This window comes from Cavia porcellus, unplaced genomic scaffold (assembly GCF_034190915.1).
Source record: "Cavia porcellus strain 051 isolate PalLab524CR breed Dunkin Hartley unplaced genomic scaffold, mCavPor4.1 scaffold_1, whole genome shotgun sequence".
Classification (NCBI taxonomy): domain Eukaryota; kingdom Metazoa; phylum Chordata; class Mammalia; order Rodentia; family Caviidae; genus Cavia; species Cavia porcellus.
The window spans coordinates 207031931-207047527 of NW_026947484.1; the positions used below are offsets into that span (position 1 = coordinate 207031931).

The 15597-nt window shown below is 34.3% G+C and overlaps 1 long non-coding RNA gene across 1 annotated transcript in view; it reads left to right on the forward strand.

The window, feature by feature from the left end:
* Positions 1–15038, forward strand: part of LOC134474395 (uncharacterized) — a 60413-nt gene extending 45375 nt beyond the window's left edge. The window contains exon 2 of the long non-coding RNA XR_010045244.1: positions 14843–15038. This is a non-coding gene — a long non-coding RNA (uncharacterized LOC134474395). The remainder of the gene's footprint in view (positions 1–14842) is intronic.
* The last annotated feature ends 559 nt before the right edge of the window (positions 15039–15597 follow it).

Genomic DNA, 15597 nt, shown 5'->3' on the forward strand with positions numbered 1-15597 from the left:
TAAATGTAATCCACCATATCAATAAAGCCAAAAATAAGAATCATATGATCATTTCTATAGTTGCAGAAAAAGCCTTCGATAAGGTCCAACATTTATTCATGATAAGAACTTTACAGAAAATTGGAATAGATGCTCTTTGCCTCAATATAATAAAGGCCATTTATGACAAACCAACAGCCAGCATCATACTAAATGGCCAGAAATTGTAAGCCTTTACTTTAAAATCAGGCACAAGACAAAGATGTCCTTTATGACCACTCCTATTTATTATAGTACTGGTAAGTACTAGCCAGAGCAATTAGGCAAGAGAAAGCAATAAAAGGGGTAAAGATAGGAAAAGAAGAAGTTAAATTATCATTGTTTGCAGATGACATGATACTCTACATAGAAGACCCCCTAAACTCAATTGAAAGACTCTTAGATACAATAAATAAATTCAGTAATGTGGCTGGATACAAAATCAATACTCAGAAATCAATAGCATTCCTATACACGAACAACAAAATCACAGAGAGGGAAATAAGAGAAACTACACTCTTCACATTAGCAAGCAAAAAATTGAAATATTTAGGAATTACTCTTACAAAAGAAGGGAAAGACTTATACAGTGAAAATTATAATACACTGAAAAAAGAAATTGAAGATGATCTCAGAAAATGGAAAAACATCCCTTGCTCATGGATAGGAAGAACAAACATTGTGAAAATGGCCATTCTCCCAAAACTGTTATATAGATTCAATGCAATCCCAATAAAAATGCCATCAACATACCTTATAGATCTAGAGAAATCACTCCTAAATTTAATCTGGAACCAGAAGAGACCTAGAATCGCAAAGGCAATTCTAAGCAGCAAAGACAAAGCAAGAGGCATCACAATCCCTGACTTGAAGTTATACTACAAAGCAACAGTAGTAAAATCAACATGGTATTGGAATCAAAACAGAGCCGAAGATCAATGGAATAGATTAGAAGATACAACCACAACTACAAACACACTCAACCACCTTATCTTTGATAAAGGAGCCAAGCAGGTTCACTGGAAGAATGACAGTCTCTTTAATAAATGGTGCTGGAAAAACTGGCTCTCCATTTGCCAAAAACTAAAGCTAGACCCGTGTCTATCACCATGTACTAAATTAAAATCTAAATGGATCAATGATCTGAATATAAAACAGAAACACTAAATCTATTGGAAGACAAATTGGGTAGAAACCTTGAAGACATAGGAGTAGGTAGAGAATTCATGAACAGGACTCAAACCGCACGGGAAATACTTCCCAGAATCAATAACTGGGACCACTTCTTACTAAAAAGTTTCTGCATATCAAAAGAAATCTCCAGCATAGTAAAAAGAAAACCCATAAACTGGGAAAAGATTTTAGTGAACTCTCTCTCAGACAAGGGATTCTTGTCTAAAACATATAAAGAATTAAAAAAAACTCAGACCCCCAAAAATTCAAAGATCCAGTCCAAAAATGGGCATCTGAGATGAATACGCACTTCTCAGATGAAGAAATGCAAATGGAAAATAAATACATGAAAAAATTTTCATCATCATTGGTCATTAGAGAAGTGCAAATTAAAACCACACTGAGATACCATCTCACTCCTGAAAGAATGGCCAGGATCAAGAAAACCAACAACAACAAATGCTGGAAAGGCTGTGGGGAAAAAGGAACTTTCCTACACTGTTGGTGGGAGTGTAGACTGGTGCAGCCTTTGTGGAGGTCAGGCTGCAGATTTCTCAAAAAGCTGGGATTGGAAGTCCCATTTATTCCAGCTATTCCACTTCTAGGCATATTCCCAGAAGAACTGAAAGCATCATACCACAGTGATATATGTGCACCTATTTTTATAGCAGCACAATTTGTAATTGCCAGATTTTGGAAACAACCCAAGTGTCCATCAGCTGAGAAATGGATAAAAAAGTTGTGGTCTTTCTATACAATGGAGTATAATTCAGCTATAAAGAAGGATCACATTGAGATATTTATCAATAAATTGGCGCAGCTTGAGACCATACTCATAAGTGAAATAAATCAGTCTCGCATGTGTGAATAACAAATAGTTTCCCTAATGTAAGTAATGATTCAAATATATAAAAATATGTGGTAATCATAATTCGCCATTATGTGACCTTGAAGCCTTATACAGTTTTCACTTATTAACAGGAAAGGCTTTATTCTGGGCTTCTTGATATGGAAATGTTTGAAGCTATAGTATATGAAGTTTTATTCAAATATTTCAAGGAAAAAGACAGACACTATGGTAACTACTATTAAGTCGGGTTATTTGGTGGTGAAGCACTAGGTTGCTGAAACAGTCATGCTTTGACCTGTATTGTTATATTGTTATGTCCTGTTTTATCTCAATCTCTCCCTTATTCATTAAAAAAATATTTAGTTATTTCTTATGTTTTTTTAATTAAGGGGAAAAATTTAAAAAATTAGCAGGATATATAATAGTAACTTTTTTTGATTTCCTATTAACTTGTTTTGAAGTCCTGTAATACTCCCAGGATCTTGTTTTGACTGATTAGACTCTGTTCCATTCTGTATGATAGTATCAAGTTTGAGGGTATAGGCAACTACTTTGAAGGCAATAAGATTCACTAAGATGCCCATTCTGGTTTGACTATTGTCTCCTTTGGAAGTCCTGTAATGTTTACAATGCTTAAGTTTTATTGTCTTGTTCTCTACTGTTTTGTTCAACTTTATAATATCTAATGAGATAGACAATTCTTTTTAAGGAAACAAGAGACATTTGATGTTGATAACCATTGTTGATAACCTTGTACTCTGTTTTACATCATATGCTATGTCTATCCATGGTTTTGACTGACAGCTTTGTTTTGCCATATTTGACTTTATTCTCTCGCCCCAACAAAGTAATAAGAACTAAGTAGTAATAAAACCCAAAATGTGTAAATTTTGTTGTAAAAAAGAGAGCAAAAAAAAAAAAGAGCTCTAAAGGATACAACAGCAAGTGTGTTTAGGGGTGTTAAATAGATGACCATATTAATGTTTTTGGTTGGATCATTGAACACAACTGTTTGCTGTGTCACTGTTTGAATGTCCACTTTGTATGCTTTGATACTGTGATTTGAGCAACTATCTCTAAGATAATAATATGTAATCTATTAACTGGTGATTTCTTACTTTTTTTTTTTTTTTTTTTTGTAGTTCTATATTACTTGTACCCTTACACCGCTTTGGTTTGTTTTGTGTTTTTCTCTTTTTCCTTTTAAATAAAATTTTAAAAAGTTGTTTATCTAAATTCCTGTTTTCCTCACTGGTTTAAAATTATCCAAATAACTTCATTGGTTTCTTTATCCTTCTTTATTTTCTCTTTACCTCAATGTTTAAATACATTCTTGTTGTTTGTTTGTTTGTTTGCTGTGTCTTGGCAAATTAAGGTCATCAGATGGCTTGCAAATATGTAAAAGAAGATAAGTAATTTATACTGATATGTTATTCAAAAGCAAAGATATCAGTAAAATATCTAGGAAATCCCTTTGAAAAATAATGAAAATTTCCATTAATGCAGCAATTTTAATTCTATTAATCCTTAATTTGAAAGGTGGCAAAATGCCTTAAGCATCAATGGTTAAGTAAGCATCTTTAGTAGAGCATTTTTTAAATATAATAAGGAATTTTAAATTCATTAATTCATTTCTATAGCATCACTATTCTATTTAATATTTAGAATCTTTTCTTCTCAAATAAAAGATACTACTCTGTTGCTAATAAATTAATGTCTGATTTTCTACTTTAAATTTTACTTGTAACTTCAATAATAGTGTTGTAATAATACATTTGCTGTGGGATTTAAGAGGTTAAGAATATATTTTAACTTCTTTGGAATTTCAAATATTTGACTACCTTCTAAAGAAGAAATATCAAGTTCTATTCTTACTATTTTGGGAGCTAAAATACTGTATTTCAATAAAGAAGCTATTTTTATTACATAAACCATTTCTTTAATAAAATTCCATTGGTTCTCATACTCCGTCTTTTCTTCACAATCTATGTTAATATGCTTCAGGTAGAAGGAAATGCCACTCAAGTAGCACATAATGATTGCAATGCTCCTTAGCAAAATTTCATTAAAAAATTTCACAGGCTCTTGGGATTGTGAAATTCTGTCCACTCTACTTTAGATTTTGAAAAACTCAATAATTTGCCAATATGGTTTAGATATGAGGTGTTATCCAAAATCCTTATATGTTTAGAAGGTTATTCCATCTGGGCTTGTGGCCTGGAAGGATATATTTCTCTTTCTAGCTTTTCCGATCTCTTTCTGATTCTTGATCACGATGACATGAACATTTTTTTTTTCTCTTTCCACCATGTTCTTTCTACTTTGGACTTAGTTGACCATGGTCTGATAACATGAGCTAAAATAAACCTTTTCTTCTAAGAATTAGAGTATTAATTATATGTTCCACTGACAAGAAAGTGCCTAAGACATTCACCAGTGTCATAATTTAATATTAGAAAACAATGCAGTTCAAACTTTGTAACATAATCCAAGTCCACCAATGTACTAAACTGCTATTCAGTGAATGTATTATATCTTCTCCAGCACCCATGGAAACAACCCGTATGACTCTTTGAATATAACTCCAGATTAGAAAAATGTATATGAATAAAATATTGAAGATTAAAGTCTTACAGAATAACTTTCTGATACAGAAAAGGGAAAACTTAAGAAAGTAAGACAACAGTTCATAGCCCTTTAGAGAAAAAAACAGTATTAGAGAAAATTCTTGAGGTAACATTTTTTATGCTTTCATTTTTGAGTAATAAAAGTTTTACCTTAGCTTAATACTTTAGTTGGTTTGAGGATTACTCTTTGGGCCCATAGAATTATCCTCTTTTCTTCTCAGTACTAGTTGGAAGTCATTAAATTTAAAAGTTATCATTTAATAAAACTTCATTCCCATTATTTGCTTTCTAAACAGACTGTGTGCATGTCTTCTGATTGAGAGGGAAGCAGTCAACATTTTTTTTCTTATTGCTGTTAACAGATGAATATTAAGATACACCTAGCCAGTTGTATGTAATCAGCATTCTGCCATCAACTATTCAACTCTATCTGATGGCCTTTCAGCACTGGAATTGGCACTATAGAACTGGATTGTGCATGCAGCTACTAAAATTTAATTATTAACTGACTTAAATTACATTTTAAATTTAGTTCTTCATTTGCTCTAGCCATAGAATCAACTGCTCCATTGCCACATGAAGCTAGAAAACACTGTGTAAGATAGCATAAATTCCATCATAAATCCCATTTCCATCATGATATGTCAGAAAATTCTGTTGGAAAATTCTCCTTCAGAGCTATGTTTTTTATTTATAAATATCAGCAATAAAGCTTTTAAAGATGCAGATGCCATAATACTACTTCAGGTCAATTCATTCAGACTGCCTCATGGTGACATCAAATTATAAATATTTTTCAAAATTCATCACCCACACATATACCTAGTGATTCTAAGGCAGCTAGGGTTAAGATTTAATTTTACAAGATAAAATTTATCTTTCCTAAATCATCATCTCCTTTTTGATATATGTATTTAATTAGGATTTCAAAATGCCAAAATTTTCTCTTGAAATCAAACAAAATTTGTCAAAATAGCAATTACAATAATGGCAAAAGCAATCGTGCCTCCCCTTAATTTCAGATTCAATTTTCTTCACTGCTTGTCTCTATGACTGCCTGAAAATAAACATGAAATTCTTTCTTTACATATCCCTTAATATTCTCTGTTTACTCTTTCTATAGGAATATAGCTGAAGTGGAGTAAGATAGTTAAATAAATTTATTTGGCTCACTATTCTGATTACTGAAGAGTCCAAGCATCATGGTCCAATGTGCCATTATTACTTCTGACTTCATAGCAGCATATTGGATGAATGGAAAGGGAAGCAACCGCCTGCTGAATGGAAAGAGGTTTCATGGGAAACATGAAGCAAGACATTCATAAACTAGGAACTAACTAAGGTACCACGATAGCAATTTCCATTTCTTCCAGGGTTTGTGCACCAAATGATCTAAATTTCTTTTGTGAGGTTCCACCTCTTAAAAGTTTTGTCTGTTAGACAATGTGACACTTGAGGTCAAGCTCCTAGTTCATGGCCTTTACCAGTTCTACAGCTGCTTCTATGTGTCAGGTACTTATTATAGAGCTACTTCAATTCTTGTTACCAAAACTGGTATTCATCTGAGTTCTTCTGAGAAATAGAACCAACAGAATGAACTATAAATGGCTGGCTCAAGTGGTACGGAGGCTGAGAAATTCTGCAATCTGTATCCTTCTCTGGAGACTCAAGACGAGCTTTGTTGTAGTTGTAGTCTAAATCTCAAGGTCTGAGGCTCAGAAGACCTAATAAAGTAAATGAGAAGAATAATCAGTTCAAGCAATTAAAGAGATAAAGAATAGATTCTCTCTTGTTCTTTTTTGTTCTTTTTAGGCCCTTGGTGGATTAACTGAGGTCTACTCACATTCCGGGGGGCAATGTACATTGTCTATTAGTTTACCTGCTAGTCTCTAATGAAGCACCCCACAAAAACCACAGAACTGATGTTCTACTAAATATCTGGCTTCCCTATGGCAGGGTAAAGTAGATGCATAAAATTAACATAGAGTGACTGGTTTGTGTTTTTTGTTGTTGTTGTTGTTCCCAAAAGCAAGTGCAAAAGTATTATTACCATGATTTCTTGCAACAAAAACAAACCAAACTAAAACAAAACAAAGTGCAGAATACAAAGTGGAAAAAGCCAGTCTTCCTCTGAAAAATATCACTGCTTGAATACAAACATTTTGCTTCATCTCCAAAAGAAATTGAAATGGTTTCTTGCCATGAAATTCATATAAAATGGTAACCCCTATTTGCATAGTGGCACCAGTTCTTTTAGGTTCTGTTTGATCCGATTAATAGACAGCCTTACTGATGGAAATAAATAAATTTACAACTGACCTATTATGTGTTCAGCTGCTTTATTTTGCAGCAAAGAGATCTTGGTTTGCAAAGTAGGCATTTTTCTTTAACATTTTCAAAGAAATAGAGGTTGTATCCTGGGAGAAATATAACTATACAGCTTTTCACTATTTTTTACAGTCTTCTAATATATTGAAAATCTATTTCCTTTCTTTCTACAAAAAATAATTTCCATCTACTCACGCATTTTGTGGTGAATTCCAATGAAGTGTCAGCCTAAGAATGATGTATCTTGAGAATGAAGTAACATTTGACAATTTCTCTGAACTGAGAATCCCATATTTTTAATAAATATATCCTGGTTGGTATCTTTTCATTAGAGTCAACTTGAGACTATTTGTAAAACTATACTCATAAATAATGTCCTTGTGTTAAAGTGCAATGTGACTTCCAATTGGACCACTTAAGCATAATGCTTTCAACATTTCCCAGAAGTAGGTTACAGTCTCAGAGATTTGAACACAGGGAATGGTCAACATTGTGGCTCAATTTTAGGAAATTTTATTTACAAAATTTTTCACATTGGCTTTAACAGAAAGCATTGTCAAGATGAGGGATTTAAGAAAAGTAAGAAAACAATTAAGTTTAAGACATTAGAACAATGAGACAGAAAACTCAGAAAAAAATTGTAGTTTCTTATTCACCTAGTGATAGCACTTTCAAAGCATGTTATAAAGACACCTAATTAAGAAGAACCCATTAATAACAAATGAGCACAAAAGGAACTTGAGAATGTTATTTGGAAGAATGTTCATACAAGGTGAACTGGCAGATGGGCATGTTTTAGGAGGACCTGTGACAATCACTGATTATACCTAGTGAACATTTTTACTTCCCGTCAGCTCTTTAATAAGCATCAGTGCTGAACAAAACCACAAGTCTTAATTTACTAATATTCATCTACAAGATGAAATAAGCTAGAGTAAAATATGACTGAATCAAAGAAAAATCTGTATAACAGGTTTCAGCAACCTAATCCCTGGGTGCTAATTTCAGCTAAACTTCCTGACAGGGAAAATGTCATTTTATGGGCAACTTCTGCCCTTTCTGTATTACTTCTCTTATCTGTGAATGAAAGAACAGTCTCAGTGAAATCGTCTCAGCTATTTAATCTGAATGTGTCTAGACCCAGGCTTTATTGACAGCTTAACTTCTGAACACTTTCATCATTTTGGCAAATGACCACTTTAGCTGTGGCTCGCTGTATCATAATTGCTTCTCAGTAACTCAGCATTTATATTTGGTGGGGATTTGCATCTACTCAGACTCAGATCATAGGTTCAATAATGTTAGAAGATGAAAACAATCCTGGAAACACAATTATATCCTCATTTCAAATTAGAAGAGAGAGCATGAACGTATCACACAACTTAATAAGCATTAATAGATTTACAGGCACATAAGGAAACACAATGGCAACAATGAATTTAGACAAACCCATGCATTTTATAGCAAAGGAAAAGACAAAGACATCAATTCTCCAGACCACCCAAGAGTCTGTGTGATGAACCTCTGGATTATGTCTGGCACATTTTATGAGGAACCTCTGTGATAGTTGTAAAGGTACATTGTTATATACCTCGAGGTTACATGACCCATGATTATAGAGACTAAAAAATTGGAGACTAAGCTTCCTCTCTAGAGGCAAATAATCTAAAGGTATTTTTATTTCAAAGGTTATCAAAATAATTTAAAAAAATATTATGCTTCCAAGGAAATGTTCTCTAAAAAGAATGAAAGAGATTTGTCTGTTTGCCTTTTATAACAGATCAGTTTACTTCATTTACTTTTACTTTTATAAAAAGAACCATATATTGGCTTAATTACTTGGATCTTAATAGTAGCAATAATAAATTGAAGGAAATAGATTACTATTCTGAGGCTCAGATTTTAGTGCAAACAAAATGCATAATCACACATAGTAAATGCAAAGGTAGAAATAGTTCCAGAAATTTCACCATAGAAATTTATTGTGGGCATTGCCTGATATCAATGATTGTACTTGTCTTTGTTTTGCTTTTTAAATTTAATTTCAAATATATTTTCCAAAGATCTCCCAGGTGTTGACACTGTCCACAACTGAGAAAAAAAGAGCACCTTCTCCATCGTTTTGACCTGGGATATTTTGCCTTGTGTTTAGATGTATCCCCAAAGCCTCATGCAGTCGTGGGTGGAGATTTTTCAGAAGAGACTTGCTGTGGTTTGTGTCTAAATGTACCCCTCAAAGTCTCATGTGGTCAAAGACCTTTTTGGAGGTGGGTAAACCTAGAGTTTCTGATTGATTCATGGTATAATCCTGAGATTACTGGTGTGAATGCTACACCTGCCCCTAGGAAGGTAGTCTGCATAGAATACAAGGGATGGAAAGAGGCATGTTTTTGCTGTCTTCTGCAACCATGAACTTTTACCCCACTGCCATGTGCCACCCTGTCTTGGAGCTAGTTGATTATAGACTGGAACCTCTACAAACTGTGAGCTAAATAAACTTTTCCTCCTTTAAGTGTCTGGTACTGTGTCTCAGCAATGAAAGAAAAGTAACTAAGACATAACTGAATCTACAGTGTGTGACTAGGATGAAGGAGGGTGTGACAACTAAATCTGCCCACGATTTGTTTGGAACCACCCTAATCCAGTAGTATGGATATAATATAAGGGAATTAAAGAGAATTGTTGGCTGCTTGCTTGTTTTTCTACCTTCTGCCCATCATAAACTATTCTACATCAAGCCAGCCTGCCTTGCAATCTGTCAATCATGACTGAAACTTCTACAAATTGTCAACTAAATAAACCTTTCCCCCTATGCTTTTGGATGTCTGGTATTTTGTCCCAGAAATGAGAGAAAAGTAACTAAGACATGAGGCTATCTGCTAGAAATAAAATATAAGCTACATGTGGAATTTTTAATTTCTTGGTATGATATTTAAAAAAGGGAAAAGATAAAAAGAAGTTCAATAATATGACTCTAAAATATTCAATACATAATTAATATAAATATTATTGACATTCGGTGTTTTACTTTATATTAACTAGATTTTGTACTTTGGAGTATATGTTACCCTCACAGCACATTTTTAATGTTCATTGCCTAAGCAATGACCTTATTGAACACTTGCGTTTCTTCCAAGCTCTTCAGTTGCATGAGAAGCATGTTCTTTGCAATGATAATGAACATGTAATTGTAGTTTGAGATTTTAAATTTATAATAGAATTACTTTTTCCAATTTCTTTTTCTATGGCTTGTGGATAATAATTATAAAAAAACCTTTTCTCTCTCTCTCTTGGTTTCAAATCAATTGAGAACCAGACTCAAGTTTCACATGGGTGTCAGTCAAGTATTAGTTTCAATTTTTAAAAAGTTGAGTTGGATAATATGGCATAGATCTATGTCTGCACTTTTCTCCTAACCCTATTTATGCCTATGTGGTTTTGGTTAGAAGAGACGAAACCTATTTTCATTAAAGAAATAGCTGAGAAAACTCAGTGCTTCTGAGAGGTAGAACCAGGATGAACTTTCTTTCATATTTGACAATCAGAAATTCAACCTAGATTCCTTAATTGGAACGGTAACTTCAAAAACAATTTTCTATAATGTGTCATCCTAGTGAATGCAGTAGACAAGTGTATAAAGCCTAGCCTCAATTTCTCCAAGGAGTTAAGTTGTAATTATCTTAAGGTAAACTGTGTAGCAATGTACTAGAATAAGGAAGACAAAAACATTTAGCAAATTTATTTGTACAGCTAAAGAAAGATCTATGGTGGAAGTGCAGAAGTAAAATGTTTCTAACTGAAATTATGGATGAGTCTCTGAAGACTGACCATATCATGCCAATTGAATAAACCTATAAATAGCCAATCTTTCTTACCCACTATCCAGGTCTCTTTTACCCATAACCCTGGTAAGTCTGTCAGAATCTGATTGATTACATTCTGAAAATAAATGCTGAAGGCCAGATACATGCATCAGCCTGACTTACCAATTGTTGATTACAGCCCAGTGACAAATGACTTACCTTCATGTACAAAAGCATGGGAGTGGCTATATCTAAACTTGTTTATTTATTGATCTAAACTTCACAGTCACTGACCAACTGGAATGACTTACAAGAAGATTGGCTTCTCCCATTTTACCTCCTTATGTGTTTTTCTGGGCATTGAAAACAGCCTTCTAAATGTTTGTCCTTGTATAATTTTTCCTGAAGATCATCACAAATAATTTTTATATTTCATCATTAATACATCTGAAGTAGAAGAGAATAATATATTGTTTTACTAATTCTGCTTCCCATTTAGTTTCTAAACTTTCCTCTTTAAAAGTTTTTAAAAATGTTTTTGTCAAGAAATGTAATAAATAAGATCTGGCCTTAAGTCAAATGCAATAAAACAAATATAATGTATAAAATCTGGCCTTAAGTCAAATGTGAATTGTTTGTTTTCAAGGCTTAGAAACAGTTTGGGAATTGGAAAATTACAGTTTCTCATCCTGAGAACCCATTATTAGGAGTCTTCTAAGCTGAAGTACTGTGCTTTGAGAGGGGAAGGTGGTCCCAGGGCTAGGGATGAAGGCTGGAAACACGCTTCTGATGCCCACTTCAGTCAGAGCTTTATCTTGTGAAAACCAGATACTTCTTCCCTTACTTGATGTTATCATGTTTTGTTTTGTTTTGTTTTGCTTTGTTTTGGTACCAGGGATTGCAGCTCCAGCATGAACTCTCACATTGGCCAAGCAGATGCTTATGCCACTAAGCTAAACTCCCAGCCTTAATTGATATTATTGTATAGTAACTTCCCTTAATGCATTTTCCACCTACCTTGAATACTACACGTTGGTTCACAAACACTTGTCAAAACTTGAACAAAAATATAAGTTGAGATACTTAAGCTAGTGTGAAATAAAGGGCATGGAACTCTCTGAAACACAAAACACAAGATCTTCAAGAAGAAGGAACAGATTTCCAGTCACACACGCAGGATTTGTCCTCTCTGCCACTTAATCAGGGTTTGCCTGAATAAGGATTAAATTGGTCTTGTTTTGAAAGAGATCGGGGGTAATGTGATGTTAATACAATATTTGGACAGTGTTCCTATGGACACTAATTTAACAGGCGTGTTTTGCATTCCTATTGTGTGACATGACTTTCTAGGGGCAGTGTTACTATGAATATAAAATATTTAATCTAGATTTCAAAGATATCAAATCATATCAACATGGCTTTCATAGATACATGAATAGTCTATTAGATTTACCTAAAGAAGGAAGAGATGCTTTACAAAAACAAAAATTGTAGAAAATTAATAAGTTCCAGAAATTTCTGTTGGCAGTTTTGAGGAAGAAAAAAATTTGTACTACTATTAGTTTGTCACAGATAGGCTACTATCTAGGGTAGATTTCCATAAAGAAAAACACCTATAAGAACTTTCCAGTATTCCCTCATATAATTTGCTTGAACATTTGATTATGGAAAAAAAAATCTATCCCCAAGTATCCTTGGATAATATTGAGAAAAACTAAATATTTTTTAAACTCAGTGCTTTAAAAATTACTTAATGCTTGAAAAACCAATTAAAATATATTCTGACATTTGGCATTATGTAAATAAGAAGATATCCTGAATAGTTACCTGAACAGATAACTGATTTTCAGACAGGATGCACTTTGGGAGGGATTCCAGAGTAGCTGATGTTTAGCTGAGAAGAACAGAAAATACGAACACAGGATCCCAAATAGTTAATTGCCATATCTGACTATGGTAAGCTGATGCTATCACCCTCTCAGGTAGGAAAAGGATGAAAAGGATGGAATTATTAACACGTGTTGGAAGGATATTGTAAGACATAATTTGTCTTGTATTAATTCAGAGTAACATTATAAGTATTAATGGGGAAGATAGAGGATACGTTGCTGCTGGTACTGTGATATGAATACTTAGGATAATTCGTACAGTTCATTTACTATCAGCTAACTAATGTGAAAGATAAGCTAAGTGTTATGGATTAAAAACTGTTGGTCAACTTAACGTCAGCTGGACTACATGAGTATGGGGCTGAGCATAGATGTCCCACCTGAGGAAAGTTGCCAGCATAAATAGAGGTGGTGAAGAAGAAGCCATTGCATTGAGGTATTGAGGCACTGTGGGTTCTCCTATGAGTTGCTGTTGAGCCATGGTTCTCCTGGAAAAGCTTTGGTCCTCACATCAAGCATTGCTTCCTTGGCTCCAGAGGGGAAGATTTGTGCTGCTTGGTCTCCGATGAACTCGTCACACTGGCTTCCTGGCATGTACTCAGCTGTGCTTGTCGGAGGAGGAGCTTGGGGCCTCCATGTCGCTGAGGATGGCTGTGGTGCTTTTCAAGATAGCCCTGATCTTTGTTGTGAGTGTGACTTTGCAGCTCCAGCATATAACACTCAACCTACCAGCACAGCTCCTTCATCCCACTGGCATGGACTTTCTGGCTTCCACTGCTGACCTTTGGGCCTTCCCGGCATGGATCCATAAAAGAGACTGGCGTGAATCCTTCTTGTGGGCTCTGGACCTCCAGTTGGACTTGTGGGAGGAATTGGCATGAGCTCTGGGTTTTCATCTGGACTCCTGTGGGACATTGCTGTGGGATTTAGGCCCTTGACTAAATATTCTATGTCTCTGGTGTTGTGGATAGATTTCCTTTAGTTATTTGTGTTAACTCCTGGTGACCATGATAAAAATAATATTATAAACTCCATGTCCTGATTCTAATTGTTCTCTGCACAGCCCCTAACTACAACACTAAGTATGCTGAGTAATTTTCACTGCTTTATAACTCTTTTCATGTTATCCCTGGCTATATTACAGTGGAATTAAACTCTTCAAACAGAACTCAATGTACCCATATTAGGATATACAGCATCAACCATTTATTTATTTATTTATCTGTATTGGGAATCGAACTCATGAGCTCAGGCTTGTGAGGCAAAGTATCAACCATTTAAAGTGTGTTTTTAGCTCCAGTTGGTTTGAGACACCAGATGTTAAGTTTTTGCATTCATTTGGGGGAAAATTACTACCAAGGCACTAAGCACTAACTCATGAAAGGAAAGATGATTGTATTTTAATTCTTACCAATATAAGATTCCAGAAATATCTGCAATGCTACAGCCTATTTAATATTTCCCCACTTATTCTTTCTTTACACAGAAGTGTACAGATACACAAAATGGAGCCTGACAGCACTTGTAGACAGTTCCCATAAAATATATTATCATCATAAACAACAATATTTCAATCCTGGATTGTCATTTCTGAAAATGTGTAATGCAGTAAAGCAAGATCTTTTACAGTGCTCCCTTAATTTTTCTGAATGGGAAGGAATGAAACCATATGCGGTCTAATATCTATTATTTGTAGTTTAGGGGTATGATTTTAAATCAATGAATATCTAACATTCTTCTTCAGAAAAACTCTGTGTCCAGCTATCTCATCTGAAAACATATTGGAGGGCTACCAAGCTGTACAAGTCAAGATCAGCTAATGAAAATACCATAACCTTTGGAGAGTAGCCATAAGCTTTAAAATCTTCATCCGTAATGTATTTCCCCTCACATTTCATATTCAACCAGTTGGTATTCCATGCATCTCACATTATTGCCTTATTTAATATTCATTTCCCCAATCTTCCATTTCTATTTTTTCATATAATCTTCTAATATAATATAATTGATTTTTTTAATCAGTCACTGTTTTCACTGCGAGAATATAAGCTTTATCAAGATAGTAGTTTTTCTTCTCATTACATGAGTTTTTCAAGGTTCCTAAAATAGTGCTTACTTTAGAGTAATGTTTCACAAATGTTTTTTGATTGGCAGAAATGCAGTTGACATTTGAGCAAAGACATGAATGTGCTAAGACGGTGAATCATGAAGATGCTTGCAGAGAGCGTATTACAGAAGGGAATATCAAAGACAAAGAAATAAGACTGAAGTTACAAGAAGCAAGGCTGATGGTGCTGCTACAAGGACGGAGTGATGGGATGTGCAGGAAATAAAGATGCATAGCTGGAAAGTGACAGAGTCTGTGTCCTTAATTTTAAACTAAGAACAACATTCAGCTGTATCACTTACCAGTTTTGGAACACAGGAATAACTACCTCACAGAAATACTGTGGGAATTAGCAGAAGCATTGTAAAATATCTTCTAAATGGACAGATACATTTTGGACACTGGTTCACTCATGTTCATTTCCTTATTTATTGAATATATTGATAGTTGCTTGAGTCAGAAAGGAACTCTAAAATGTGCTGTAGAAGTAAATCTATCCTTCATCCCCAAATCTAAACCTGAGACCCATTAGCAAACCTAATCTCCCAAGATGATCCCAAATAATCTGAAGAATTATAGGGAAAGAATAAATTATCAAGTAAAATGAAGGCAAAGCCTGCTGGCTTTTGTCCAGTTTTCTAGTCAAGCAATTCCCTAGGGATGGATGACTAATTTTGAATAATGATTTAGCTTATAGTTGGCCTCCAGATAGCTGAGTTTCCCTTGAAGAAAAATCTGTGGTGAACGATAAGGACCCTGGGCAAAAATAATCTTAATTACAAACCTAGGCAGGGGACCTCCA